At 42.6% G+C, this 12781-nt stretch overlaps 1 pseudogene; it reads right to left on the bottom strand.

Annotated features, from left to right (window-relative positions):
• LOC118592856 overlaps positions 1–11181 on the bottom strand; it is a 24461-nt pseudogene extending 13280 nt beyond the window's left edge.
• Between the last annotated feature and the right edge of the window lie 1600 nt (positions 11182–12781).

Genomic DNA, 12781 nt, shown 5'->3' with positions numbered 1-12781 from the left:
ATAAGCTAGTTACAAGGAAAAACCACCTTTGTCATAAAGCAACTAAGAACTTAGCAGAACTGTGCTCATATTCTAGCAAACATGTCCAGCCTTTTGACAGTGTGATGTGACATTGGCACTTCAAAGCCCATGCTCAAGAAACACTCAACTGAACTTTTTAAAAAGTCTTACAGAGGGTTGGGGATTTAGCTCAGTGGTAGAGTGCTTGCCTAGCAAGCGCAAGGCCCTGGGTTCAATCTTCAGTTCAAAAAAAAAAAAAAGTCTTACAGAGCCAGCTCACAACAGCAAAGAGGTTCTGAGCTTGTTGTGTGCCCAGGCCACGGTGCAGATGAGCCATAGTGGCTAAGGACTCAGCCTGCCTCTGGCAGAGGCCGGGGGGGGGGGGGGGGAGAAAAAGAAAAAAATGTCTTACAATGTTTTAAATAAGCTTGTGATTTTGTTAGACCACATGTGTAGCTATACTCAGCTTCACAGAGCAGAGTGGACAAACCTAGGTTTTTATGAGTGTCAGAATTTAAGCACAATGAACTAGCGTGTTTGGAAGGAACTTCTTAGCAAAACATTGCAGGAGCTACATGGTGATCTTCATACTTGTCTGTAGAGTAAGATGTTAGAGGAAAGAAATTATTTAAAGACTATGGTGATATTTTATTTGTGCTGAAATGTGATTTTATTTGTATGTTAATAAATAATGTTGCCTGAAGATCAGAGGTCATAGCAAGCCATAAACAGAAGTCAGGCGGTGGTAGCACATGCCCTTAATCTAATCACATTGCAGGCAGGGTCTCTGTGTGGTCAAGGACACAGCCAAGCGTGGTGACACGAACCTTTAATCCCAGTACCAACCACAGAGACCTGGAGGTCTGTATAGACAGGCAGTGATAAAGAAGTCATGTGGTTGGGTTTAGAACCAATGAGAAGGAAGAACAGAAAGGCAATAAAAAGACAAGTCAGGCAGGAAGAAGCTCTGTCTCAGGGGAATCTACTTCTGGTGGTAAGCTAAAGTTAGTCGTGGCTATTGCTCTGATCTCTTTGGCTATTAACTCTGTATTTGGCTTTGTGTTTCTTATTTACTAAGACTCTTTAGAAATTCATCCACAAAAGACAATATATAATTTATAAAGAAGTAATGCAAAATGATATGGAAAATTTACACCCAGTCTAATTGGAAGTAAAGAAACATGTTTAAGAGCAGACTAGAAAATATGGCCAAATGACTCTTTGGTAAAGAACCTTCTTGGAATAGCAGACCCTGAAGACATATCTGAAACCTCAGCGTGGAGTGGGTACTGCCTATACCATCAGGTCTATCTTAAGAACAAGGATCTCAGGTACTCAACACACACTCTCCTGGACTGCCTCAAGTGACTGCTCCCAATTCCAACACAAAACCCCCAGCTGCTCCAGATGTGGCTTGTGTGTGCACAGACATAGCTCATAGCTCTACAGCACCACACATGAAGTCTTGCCTATGTCCATGAGACAAATAATCCTGCAAGATGCAGGGACTTTGGAAGCATGCCACCTACATCAAGAGTTCAAAGGATGTTATCTGGAGACTCAGGCAGAACCTATCACAGGAATGGAGCCACGATGCAGAATCCCCACCAGAGCAATGCCCAGTAGAACATGGATTGCCTTTGAAACACCAGAAATGTAGTCCCCAGCATGTAACATAGTCTGGAAGAGCTATAGTCATAACACTGCATACCCAGAGAGCTGAGGTGTGGTCTAAAATCAACACGAAACAGACTAAAGACAGAGAATTAATACTAACATTCACAGAAGTGGACATGCAAACTCAGTGAGATATGTAAATTTTGTCTAATACTTCATAGAAATAAGTAAAAGAAAAAGAATTTCAATGGAGACATCTTGCGTTCCTCATCATATTCTGTGTATTGGTCATGAGCTTATGTGACTGCAAATGATAGAAATCTGGCTATTGTAACTTAACTAAAGAGTAGGATTTGTTGTTGTTGTTGTTGTTGTTTTAATAACAAAATGTCTTATGTATGGAATCCAGACTAAGGCTCCACAGTGGCACCAGGACACAGGTTCCCTCTCTTTCTCTGTACTGCCGTCTTTAGCAGGTTACTTTGTTACAAAATGTCTAACCTACTTCCAGGAATCCTAGCTATGTCTCTAACAGAAAATAAAAAGAGGGTGGAAGCTGAAAAGCCATGTAGGAGATGGCTCAGTCCACTTAACAGACCTTCCCAGAAATCCACTTGGAAACCTGACCTCACATTTCATTGGCCAGATCCACGCCACAGACATACCTGTATTTCCAAGCTTTACATTGTTGTTAATAATAATAATAATAATAATAATAATAATAAAAATAAAAATAAATTTCTCATAGGCAAAAGAGGATAGGTTTAGGGATGGTAACAAGGAAAATCTGCCACATTACTTCTGCCTTAACCCTAGAACTATGGTAAGATTGTGTCTATTACATAAACTAACTCAATCTTAGGATTCCCAAAACAGAGTACTGTCCACCTGCCCTTCCAGTACAAATGCAGTTCTCCCTTAGATGGGTGTTTACAATCAGCTAATGGTTTCTGGAATAGGGAGGAAGATTTTCCTCAGTGGTGTGGCCACATGCTCCTTAAGCAACCCTAAGAGGGGAAATGTCAGGACTTTACCCTGGAACCCATTCTGTATGAAAGGAGATTCAGCTATTGAAGTTTCCCGTCTAACTATAAACAAACTATATATCACCTTTACCCTTCTACACTAGCTTCTTAGCAGTAGGAGCTATTACTTGTCTGTGTCTGTACCCAGTGTCACTACCACAATGAAGTGACCTAAGAAAAGATGCAAGAAATAGAGAAATTGCTTTTTGGTATTGAGATTAGTCTTCTGATCATTAAGAAGTCTGTCCCCCCAGGTCATCCCATTCAACTGTGCTGATACCTCAGGTAATAAGCAGTATGAGGAGGGACATATTAGGTCACACCCCAGAGGACAGTTGAGATGGCTAGAAGGCCCTGAAGAACTCTGGAAATGATACTAATTGGGAAGATGGCAGATGTGCTTGTGATCTTGACACACACACCACTGAAGAGAAATGGGGCTCTGTGGAGTCAATAACATCCAAAAATTCACCACTTTCCCCCATCTGTGTTCTTACCACAGCCTTTGGAAAAAGTTTGTTACCAAGAAAGACTCAAGAAATCAAAGAAAATGCTATGTGATTATGTGTGTTCAAATGAGTGTCTCTCTGGGAAGTGGCTCTCATCCCACTTTCTCATGTAACAATCTCCTACCGGACTACTATCACTACACAATTTGAGATGGTCGCATACAGGAATAGTTTCCCCTCCAAGCCAAAGGGAAGGAAACAAACAAAATGGAGAAGCAAGTTCACAAGGTTCAAGACAACAGAGACAAGTGGTTGGGAGCTATGTGCTTCCATCAGACAAAATAAGATCTGATTTGGGGATGATCTGATTACTCAAAGTTTCTGGATATTCACTAGCAAAGGGTAGGGGAGGAGTGTCCCACTATCATTTCATCTAATCTTCATCCACTCCTAAAATACCCCACTTCCAAATACACATACCTGTTAATATGCTGTATATGAGGTCTCCCATAGATGAACTCAGGGTGGACACACTGATGTCATAGCTCTACCTCATTCCAAGTGGTCTTTGCATGATTAGAATACACAGAACACCATGAGATCTAATGTCCCCCAAGGCTTCCAATATAATCAGTGATTAAGAATGTGAATACAAAACAATATAAACTCATTGTTGATTTGACCATAGATGTTGTAAATATTGAAGTAATTTAGAGAGACTGTAGACTGAGGAAGTCTGAATTACAGAAGCTGTTATGGAGAAGACGCTCCCACTGAGGTCAGAAGACCACACTAAAGAGAGAGAGAGAACAGGATGGGTAATAATAGATACCTCTGATGTATCTTGTCTGCCAGGCACTTATATCCATAATTGCTCAGAATCTTCCTGGAAGGCAGATGCTTTCTCTCTACTTTATGGAAGAGTAAACTCGGGGTCAGAGAGGTGAAGTAGTTTGCCCAAAGTCACAAAGCCTGTGAGTCATCAGTCCAGGATTCAAAATAAGGGTTTTCTAATCCCAACACTGGTATTTCTTCTGCTCTTGCATTGTTTTCTGCTGTCAGGTAAAAGACAAGAGCTAAAACAAATGCTCCTGACCATAAGGAGCCTTTGGGGGCAGGGCACTGAGGCAAACCCTGGAGCTAGAATCACTATGTCAAAATTAGTGCAACGAGTTAGCTCCTAATAAATGAAGTAATTCCTTTAACACATTTTTTTCTTCATCTAAGGGGGAAAAAATAACCAGGCAGTGGTGGCACATACCTTTAATCCCAGCACTTTGAGAAGCAGAGGCAGGAGGATCTCTGTGAGTTTGAGGCCAGCCCAGTCTTCAAAGTGCCAGGAAAGCTACAGAGAGAAACTCTGTGTCAAAACAAAACAAAACAGAACAAAAGAAATGGAAAAGATGAAAAGGTGTTAGCAAGCATCTGCCTCAGGTGTCTATGACAGATTAAACATCCACCATAAAGTATAAATGTAATGATCCTCCAGCATATTATGTCTGTCACATACCTAATGCACTTGAACTCAGTTCTGACCACTGTAACATGTTGGGATAAGCTTTTTGTACACTGTGTGAAGCTATGTCTCTGTTTAACTTCACCTGCCTAAGGTACCTTCTGATTGGTTTAATAAAGAGCTGAACAATCAATAGCTAGGCAGGAGATGATAGCCAGGACTTCCAGGGTGAGATAGGAACTCTGGGAAAATATTGGATTTGTCAGCCATACACAGAGGAAGTTGGATGTACAGTACTGAGAGATAATAAGACATGTGGCAAAACGTAGATTAATATAAATGGGTTAGTTTAAGTTTTAAGAGCTAGTTGGGAAAAAGCCTAAGCTAAGGCCAAGTTGCATTATAGCAAGATATGGATCAGGTTTATTAACAGGCGAAATCAATAAGGTACCCTCATGACACAGAACAAGGCTGATGCTGCCACTGATCCAGCTGTGGCTGTTCTGCTGTTCAGCGCAAGGGAGATAGGAACCAAACTGCAAGCCACGCTCCTCCTCCACTTGCTGCCTGCTCTGACTAGCCCAAGAGAGAGCTCAACCCTCCCCCCACGGGTTCTTAAGGGGTCACTTATCTTCGGAAAAGACCACGCCTATTGGGTCAAACCATTCCATTCAACTGGTCATTGGACTGAACAGCAGAATTCCCACATTTCATAACTAAAAAAAAAGTCTCTATGTTGTTATTCGGGAGCTGGCAGTCCAAAGAATGTCCTGTCACAGTAACATTTTGGAGATTCGAATAGGAATGTGAGTGGGCTTGAGAGATCAAGAGACTTCTTGGAGGACTCTAAACTCTCAGAGGCCCTGAAGCCAGCAGTCCTACCAACATCTTTCCAAAATTTGCCCTCCTTATCCTAAAGTGTTTCCACTGAGTGTTCTTCAAGACTAAGGGCCGTGACTTCCACCAGACAGGAAGCTGGGGACTGCCTTGCCTGAGTAGAGCCCCAACCTGAACATTCAGTATATACTCCATAAACAGAAGGAAATAAGCTGAGTTCCATGAGCCATAGCAGCCAGCCTTAGAAACATCATTCTGCGGAATGAGGTGCCAGGACGTGTGGCTGTACCTGAAAGAAAGACTTAAATGTGTGTCTGAAGAAGAACTTTCTGTTCTGACCACTGCAGTTTCTTCAATGGCCCACTGGGCTACAGAAAGCCTTCTGACATAAAATGCTTCAGTCTCCTTGTACCGGCTATGTTCTAGGAAGAGGCCTTTAATCATCTCATCATCTGGTCAGCAGGAGCAATTTATGCCATGGACCTATTAAGAAAAAAAAAAAAAGGTCCATTCTATTAGTTTCATGACTTTTTTCCTAAATGGTGACATTTACAGTCCCAAACCTAGCTCCAATCAGAACTGGAAACTTAGGTTTCTGACTTCAGGGAACAGAGTAATTGCCACCTGCTATTGATGTAGCTATAGTTAGCCCCTTCTGCCCAAAGACTTCAAGGTACTTCATGAATTCTTACAAAATACTGTGACAACGCAGAGAGGAGCAATCCTGCCAAAACCAGTGGGGCCCTAGATCCCTGATGCCAATCAGATGTCAGTGGAGTTGAGGGATCCAGAAGCGCTGGAGCCTCCTGCTGAGTTCTTTGGAAACGCAGAAAAGGGACCCAACCGCATCCAGTCATGCTTATTGACTCTTCCCACAATTGTTCATTGGAGCATTTTACTTGACAGACCCTGCTCTATCTAAGTGCTTGGAGGTGACAGAATTTTAAAGAGAAATAATAGATGTAGGGCAGTGTTGGCACATGACTTTTAGCCCGACACTTTAGGAGGCAGAGGCAGGCAGATTGCTGTGAGTTTGAGGCCAGCCTGGTCTACAGAGTGAGTTTCAAGATAGCAGGGCTACAGAGAGATACCCTGTCTCTAAAAACATTCAAAAGAAAAAGGAGGAGAAGGAGGAGGAGAAGGAGGAGGAGGAGGAGGAGGAGGAGGAGGGAAGGAAAGCAAGTTATCTCTTTAGAAGGGATGGGAAACCAGGCTCAACATAGAGTACTTATGAAAGAGGAAGAGAAACCAGCCCTAGTCTGCACAAGCAGGCTCCAGACAGAGCAACGGAAATGTTCAGAGGTGTTCCCTGGCATAGAAAACTCACAATACTTGACTAGAAACATGTGGATATTTGAAATTTGAAACTGGTCTAATGTCCAGCCTCAAGTGCATTTTTGATGAAGCTCATATTGAGGAAAGAAACACGTCTTAAAATGTGTTTCCCTCAGTTAGCTTAAAACTAAAGTTCTATAAGCCACAGTTTTCTCATACAAAGAAAAATTAAGGACAGAAATACTCATAGTAAAATAGGATTCTTTTCTAGTTTAAATTTCATGATGGGAACTTTATTTCCAAAAAATAGAGTGTCGGGGACTGTGAATCCTCCAGGTGAAATATAAGTCAGAATACATTGGGCAGTAAAGTACCACAATCACAGGAGATGGATGAGTAAGAGCAGTCACGTGACTGAGGCAGAGTAGTGCCTTGAGATGGCAAGGTGATAGCCCTGAGGACAGGGACAGACACGAGGCCTGGCAGATGCCGTGGAGTGCAGAGACACAGCTGAACATCCACACAGATCAACCAGAACTTTCAGTGTAGAGGGCCCAGTTTTCTGTTCTGCCAGAGAAGATGGACATGATCCCAAGGGTTCACACAGAGTCAGAAGTAGCTCTTCTGTCCTGACTGAAAGACTTCATGAGGTATGAGGTAAAATAATTAAAAGTTTTTACCACAAAAGTAGTGTAAAGTTGATTTTGAATACTGCTCTTTATTTCTATCTAACAAAATTCATGAATAAAACCCAAAAGGGGGCCGGGCGGTGGTGGCGCACGCCTGGAATCCCAGCACTTGGGAGGCAGAGGCAGGCGGATCTCTGTGAGTTCGAGGCCAGGCAGGGCTACCAAGTAAGTTCCAGGAAAGGCGCAAAACCCTGTCTGAAAAACAAAAAAACAAAAACAAAAACCCAAAAGGGTCAAACTACTTTTTAGTAGCTTATCTATATCTGCAGATAAAGCTCAAGAATATTTAAAGGCACACAAACATATCTAGCATCCAGTGATAGAGAATACACAATACCCAGTATTTAATCAACAATAAAAAGTATACCAAAAATCAGAAACAGAAGTATTCATAGAGAAGAGAATTCAACCCCAAATGCAGGACACAGATGATAGAATCAGTAAAAAAAAAAAAAGAGCACTGAAGTGACTGTATTCACACGTATGAGTGCTAAAGGAAAGATTGAACATGTGTGAGTATCTATGACTCTTACATGAAATTTTCCTCGGGAGACGCATGCAACACACACACACACACACACACACACACACACACACACACACACACACACATAACCTACTCACCTCAAATAGGAAACCTATGACAGACCAAAGTACTGATACCACCAAAGTCCAACTTGAAAAACCAACGAGTTCTACTGGGGTCACTACAGGAATGTGGGTGGGGATTACTACAGAGGAAATGACTCAAAGACAAGCTGAATTACCAAAGCCCACCTCAGCATGGGTGACAGCTCACAAAAGCTGGGAACCCAGAGCACCCTGCACAGCCTGCAGGCAGCTCAAAAGGAAAAACCACCTGGAAGAGTGTTCCTTCCAGGTGGTTCAGCTGGTCTGAGCCTCTTCCAGGCAACGGGGCTTGTGTCTTAGTTACGGCTACTATTGTTGTAATAAAATACCATGGCCAAAGTAACTTGGGGAAAAAGGGGTTTATTTGCCTTACACTTCCCCATTACTGTTCAGCCTAAAAAGAAGTCAGGACAGGAACTCAGGCAGGGCAGGAATTGGAGGCAGGAGCTGATGCAGAGACCATGGAGGAGTGCTGCTTACTAGTTTACTCTTGATGGCTTGCTCAGTCTGCTTTTTTATAGAACCCAGGATCACCAGCCCAGGGTGGCACCACGAGCAATGGCTCTTCCACCTCAATCACTAATTAAGAAAATGCTCTACAGTCAAGATGTTATGGAGGCATTTTCTCAGTTGAAGTTCCCTCCTTTCAGATAACTCTAGCTTGTATTAAGTTGATATAAGATTAGTCATTACAGCTTGTCTAGGAATCTTCTTTGCAGCTTGACTCCTCTGAGAGTGATCCTTAGCAGTCCTTATTGTTTATTCTTGGGAAGGAGGGGCTTAATGAATCTGGTCATTTTCAGGGACTTCCTGAAGCTATTTTATTTACTTCTTGTCTTAAGGCATTTCCCTAGGGAATGGAATGTTTCAGTCTCCATGACACTGATATAAAACATTGACAAACCTTACTTCTAGATAGGAGAGAACTATAACACCAGAGATTTAAAAAAATAATAATAACAGGGGCTAGCGAGATGACTAGGTGGTTAAGAGTAGGTGCTATACTACTCTTGCAGAAGTTCCAAGTTCCATTCCCAGCACTGGGTGTTGGGTGGCCTGTAACTTCAGCTTCAGGAGATCTGATGCTCTCTTCTGACCTGGGTGGGCACCTGCACACATGTGCACATAGCCCCCCCCCCCAGCATATACACACATATAATGAAAATTTTTAAAACATAAAGATACAAGTTTCTAAAGTATATTTCAGGTATAAAATTTAAAAAACACGATGAGATTAATGGTAGATTAAACATCACAGAAGAAAACACAAGTAACTGTAAGAACAGAACAGAAATAATCTAAAATGAAACATAGGGAGGAAAAAATAAGGAAAAAATGAATATGGCACAAATAAGCTATGGAGCAAACTTGAGAATCACATGATATGTGCAATCAAGGGAGCAGGGAATGGGGAATGAAAAGAGTAGAAAGATTACTTGATGAAACAGTGGGGAAAATTCAAATGTGTTGAAAATTATAAACTTGTATGCAGATGCTCCCAAACTTGTGATGGAGTTACATCCTGATCATCCTGTTCTAGTTGGAAACGGATTTTTGACACCTAACATCACAACTTAGCAACACAGTGCACTATGGCAGGCTGGTAATTGACTCTGTGATAGTGTGGCTCACTGTGAGCAGTATTTTAACAGAGTATGTTCACTAGGAAAAGACCCAAGTCCAATATTTAAACTATAGTTTCTGCTAAACGTATCTTGATTTTGCATCACCACTGTAAAATGGAAAAGGTTCCAATTGAATCTTTAAAACTCAAAGACCCTTTGTCACCCATGGGAGAGTCTACATGTGAGGAAGACAGTCTAAAGTGGGAGGGAGGGGGAACAGTGACATCATGTTAGCACATGCACAATCCAGATGTACACACAGACATGACAGCAGAAGAGGGCTGTTCTGAGGGGGAAGTGGACCAACGTTCAGGTGGGGGAACAAAAGACGGCAACAGGCAGATAAATATGCACAAAGTACAATGATATACATGCATGCAAGGTGATGCACGCCCTTGGGAAAGCACTTTGGTAGAATCTTGAAAGGCTAAACATACACCTACCATACAACCGATTCATTCCAGGTTAGGTATTTATTTACCTTAAGGAAATTAAAGTATATGGCCATGCAAAAATGTGGTCATGAATATTCGTAGTCACCTTACTTATAATGGTCCAAATTTGAAAATGACCTAAATAAATACTCACCAAAATGTAGATAAAGAACTTGGAACAGGGGTTGGGAATTTAGCTCAGTGGTAGAGGGCAAGGTCCTGGCTTTGGTCCTCAGCTCTGGGGGGGGGGGGGGGGGGACGACTTGGAATAGCCAAATAGCCACACGATGCAAAGCTTTCAGCAGCAGAAGTGGACGAACTAAAACACAGCAGATGCTGAACCAACACAGCAGCCGCCAAACAAGAGCTTGCCCCTAATAAGTTGCTGAACATACATAACCTACCAAAACAGAACCAAGGAAAAACAGATAAACCATGAGTGCCGAAATTAAAACAGTAACTAAAAATCCCCCATCTAAAAGAAACAGAAAAAAAAAAAAAATCTAGGACCTGCTGACTTTACTGCTGAATTCCATAAGATGTTTAAAGAACTAATTGCAATGAAAGCTGAAATGAAAGTTGTAGTGGATAGCCATCTTAATAACTTCACCAATAGAAAGTCACTGTAGTAAATGTATTTCGAGAAGGCTAGCATCCCTCCTGACACAAAACAGACAAAGGCTGGGCATGGCGTACATCCCTGCCATCCTCTCTGCACTGAGGTGGAGACAGGAACATCATGAACTCAAGGTCATCCTCCACCACAGAGGGAGTTGGAGAATAGCCTGGGCTACATGAGACCCTGTCTCAGAATGTAACTAAATAAGTATTTTTAAAACAAAGATAAACTTTTTTCCTTAACTAAAGATCCAAATCTGATGAGAAAAGACACAAAAATGCTCAACGAAGTACTAGCAGTAAACTGAGCTCCGTGGCACATTAAAAAGGTCTTCTATTATAGCTTCACAGCGCTTGTAAATCACTTACCGCATGCCTCGCTGTAGAGGCTGAGGACCTGGTCATGATTCAGTCCATGCCGCTGCAGCCGCGGTCTTTGCTGACTAGAACCCAGTTTCTGCAGCCCTCCGACATGGGCTGAGGACCAGCAACTCTCCAAGATCTTCCCCTGGGACTGCTGGGGCATTCAGCTTCACGGTTCTCTGCCCCCACCCCACACCCCAGCAGACAGACAAACAGACACTGCTGGGCTATCCAGTCCCTACTGTGCAAGCCAATCTAATAATGGACTTTTTACAACATACGATCATTCTACTGTTTCGGTTTTTCTAGAGAACACGGACTGCCACAGTCATCCTCAGCCAAAGGAAGTCAGAGGCACACAAAGCTGAATTGAGGACATACTACAAAGTTATACCAACCAGCCTAGCACGGTACTGGCATAGAACGATACACAGACCAGTGGGATGAAGTATAGAACCCCTAATTTTATTGCAGGCTATTACATATTATCAAATTACCATAGTGTACCCCATAAGTATGTATCTCTATTTTTAAAAAAGAATTTACTTCCATCTAGGCGGGAATCGTGCAGATATGTCAGCTTGGGCCTTCATACACTGTTTTTGTTTCCTACATCGCTCTAGCTTTAAGTTTCTTACTGGCATTCCCCATCACTCTACCTTCTAAAATCAAAAGTGAAGGGCAGGGAGATGCCTGTTTTCCAGGTCTGCACCACTGGAGGCCGAGAGAAACAAACGCTGCTGTCTCCATGTACAGGGAAGGGAGGAAGGGAGGTTAGAGGAGAGTGTCCTCAGACCTAAAAGAATCAGCAATGCTGCTCCTCCAAGAACGGTACAGAACGTAAGAGTGAGTTCTAGTGCCATCTACTGGGACGGATGGGAAACAGCTGAGACTGGAGTTGGGGAAGGAGGAGGAGGCAGGGACCAATTAGTTCTCCAGTCACTTGAAGGAGGCAGCTTTGGGGGTGAGGAGGGGGCTGGAGGGCTGGCTCAGTGTTAGGAGCACTTGCTGCTTACCCTTCCAGAGGGCCTGAGTTCAATTCCCAGCACCCACATGGAGCAAATAGCCTCCTGAAGCTCCAGTTCCAGGGGATCTGACACTCCCTTCTGACCTCCATTGGCATAACATACACATGGTGCACAGACATACATTCAGGCAAAATATCACTACACATTAAATCAAAATAAATAAATCTTTTTTTTTTTTTTTTTTTTTTGGTTTTTTGAGACAGGGTTTCTCTGTGTAGTTTTGCACCTTTCCTGGAACTCATAGGCTGGCCTCAATCTCAGAGATCCGCCTGGCTCTGTCTCCCAAGTGCTGGGATTAAAGGCGTGAGCCACCACCACCTGGCAATAAATCTTTAAAAAGAAAAAGGAGGCAGCTTTTCCTGAGACTGGCTCCTTTTCTGCCTGTTCTAACAAGGACTTGAGACTCCTTGGAAATGGTGTTCTGTGCTATCTCATGACTGTGTGGTTCCAGGACCCATCCCCGTAAATTAACAGTTGCCCTACTGTCTGCAGAAGCTGGTGTCTTCCCTGGACGTATCCTTCACAGAAAGGCATGGGATAGCCCCTCAAAAATTAAAAAACAAACAAACAAACACAAACCTCTAATAAATAGGAAAAGGGGAAACTCAACTTACCAATCCTATTTCTAACTGACTATTTAACAAATATGTATAAGCCAATCAGCAAGCCAAGCCACAAGAGAGAAATTGGAGTGACTAATGGTTTGCTAGCAGCCTGGAGCTCTCTTAAGCAGAG

This window comes from Onychomys torridus, chromosome 11 (genome assembly GCF_903995425.1).
Source record: "Onychomys torridus chromosome 11, mOncTor1.1, whole genome shotgun sequence".
Classification (NCBI taxonomy): Eukaryota; Metazoa; Chordata; class Mammalia; order Rodentia; family Cricetidae; genus Onychomys; species Onychomys torridus.
This window is presented reverse-complemented; position numbering and strand designations above follow the sequence as displayed.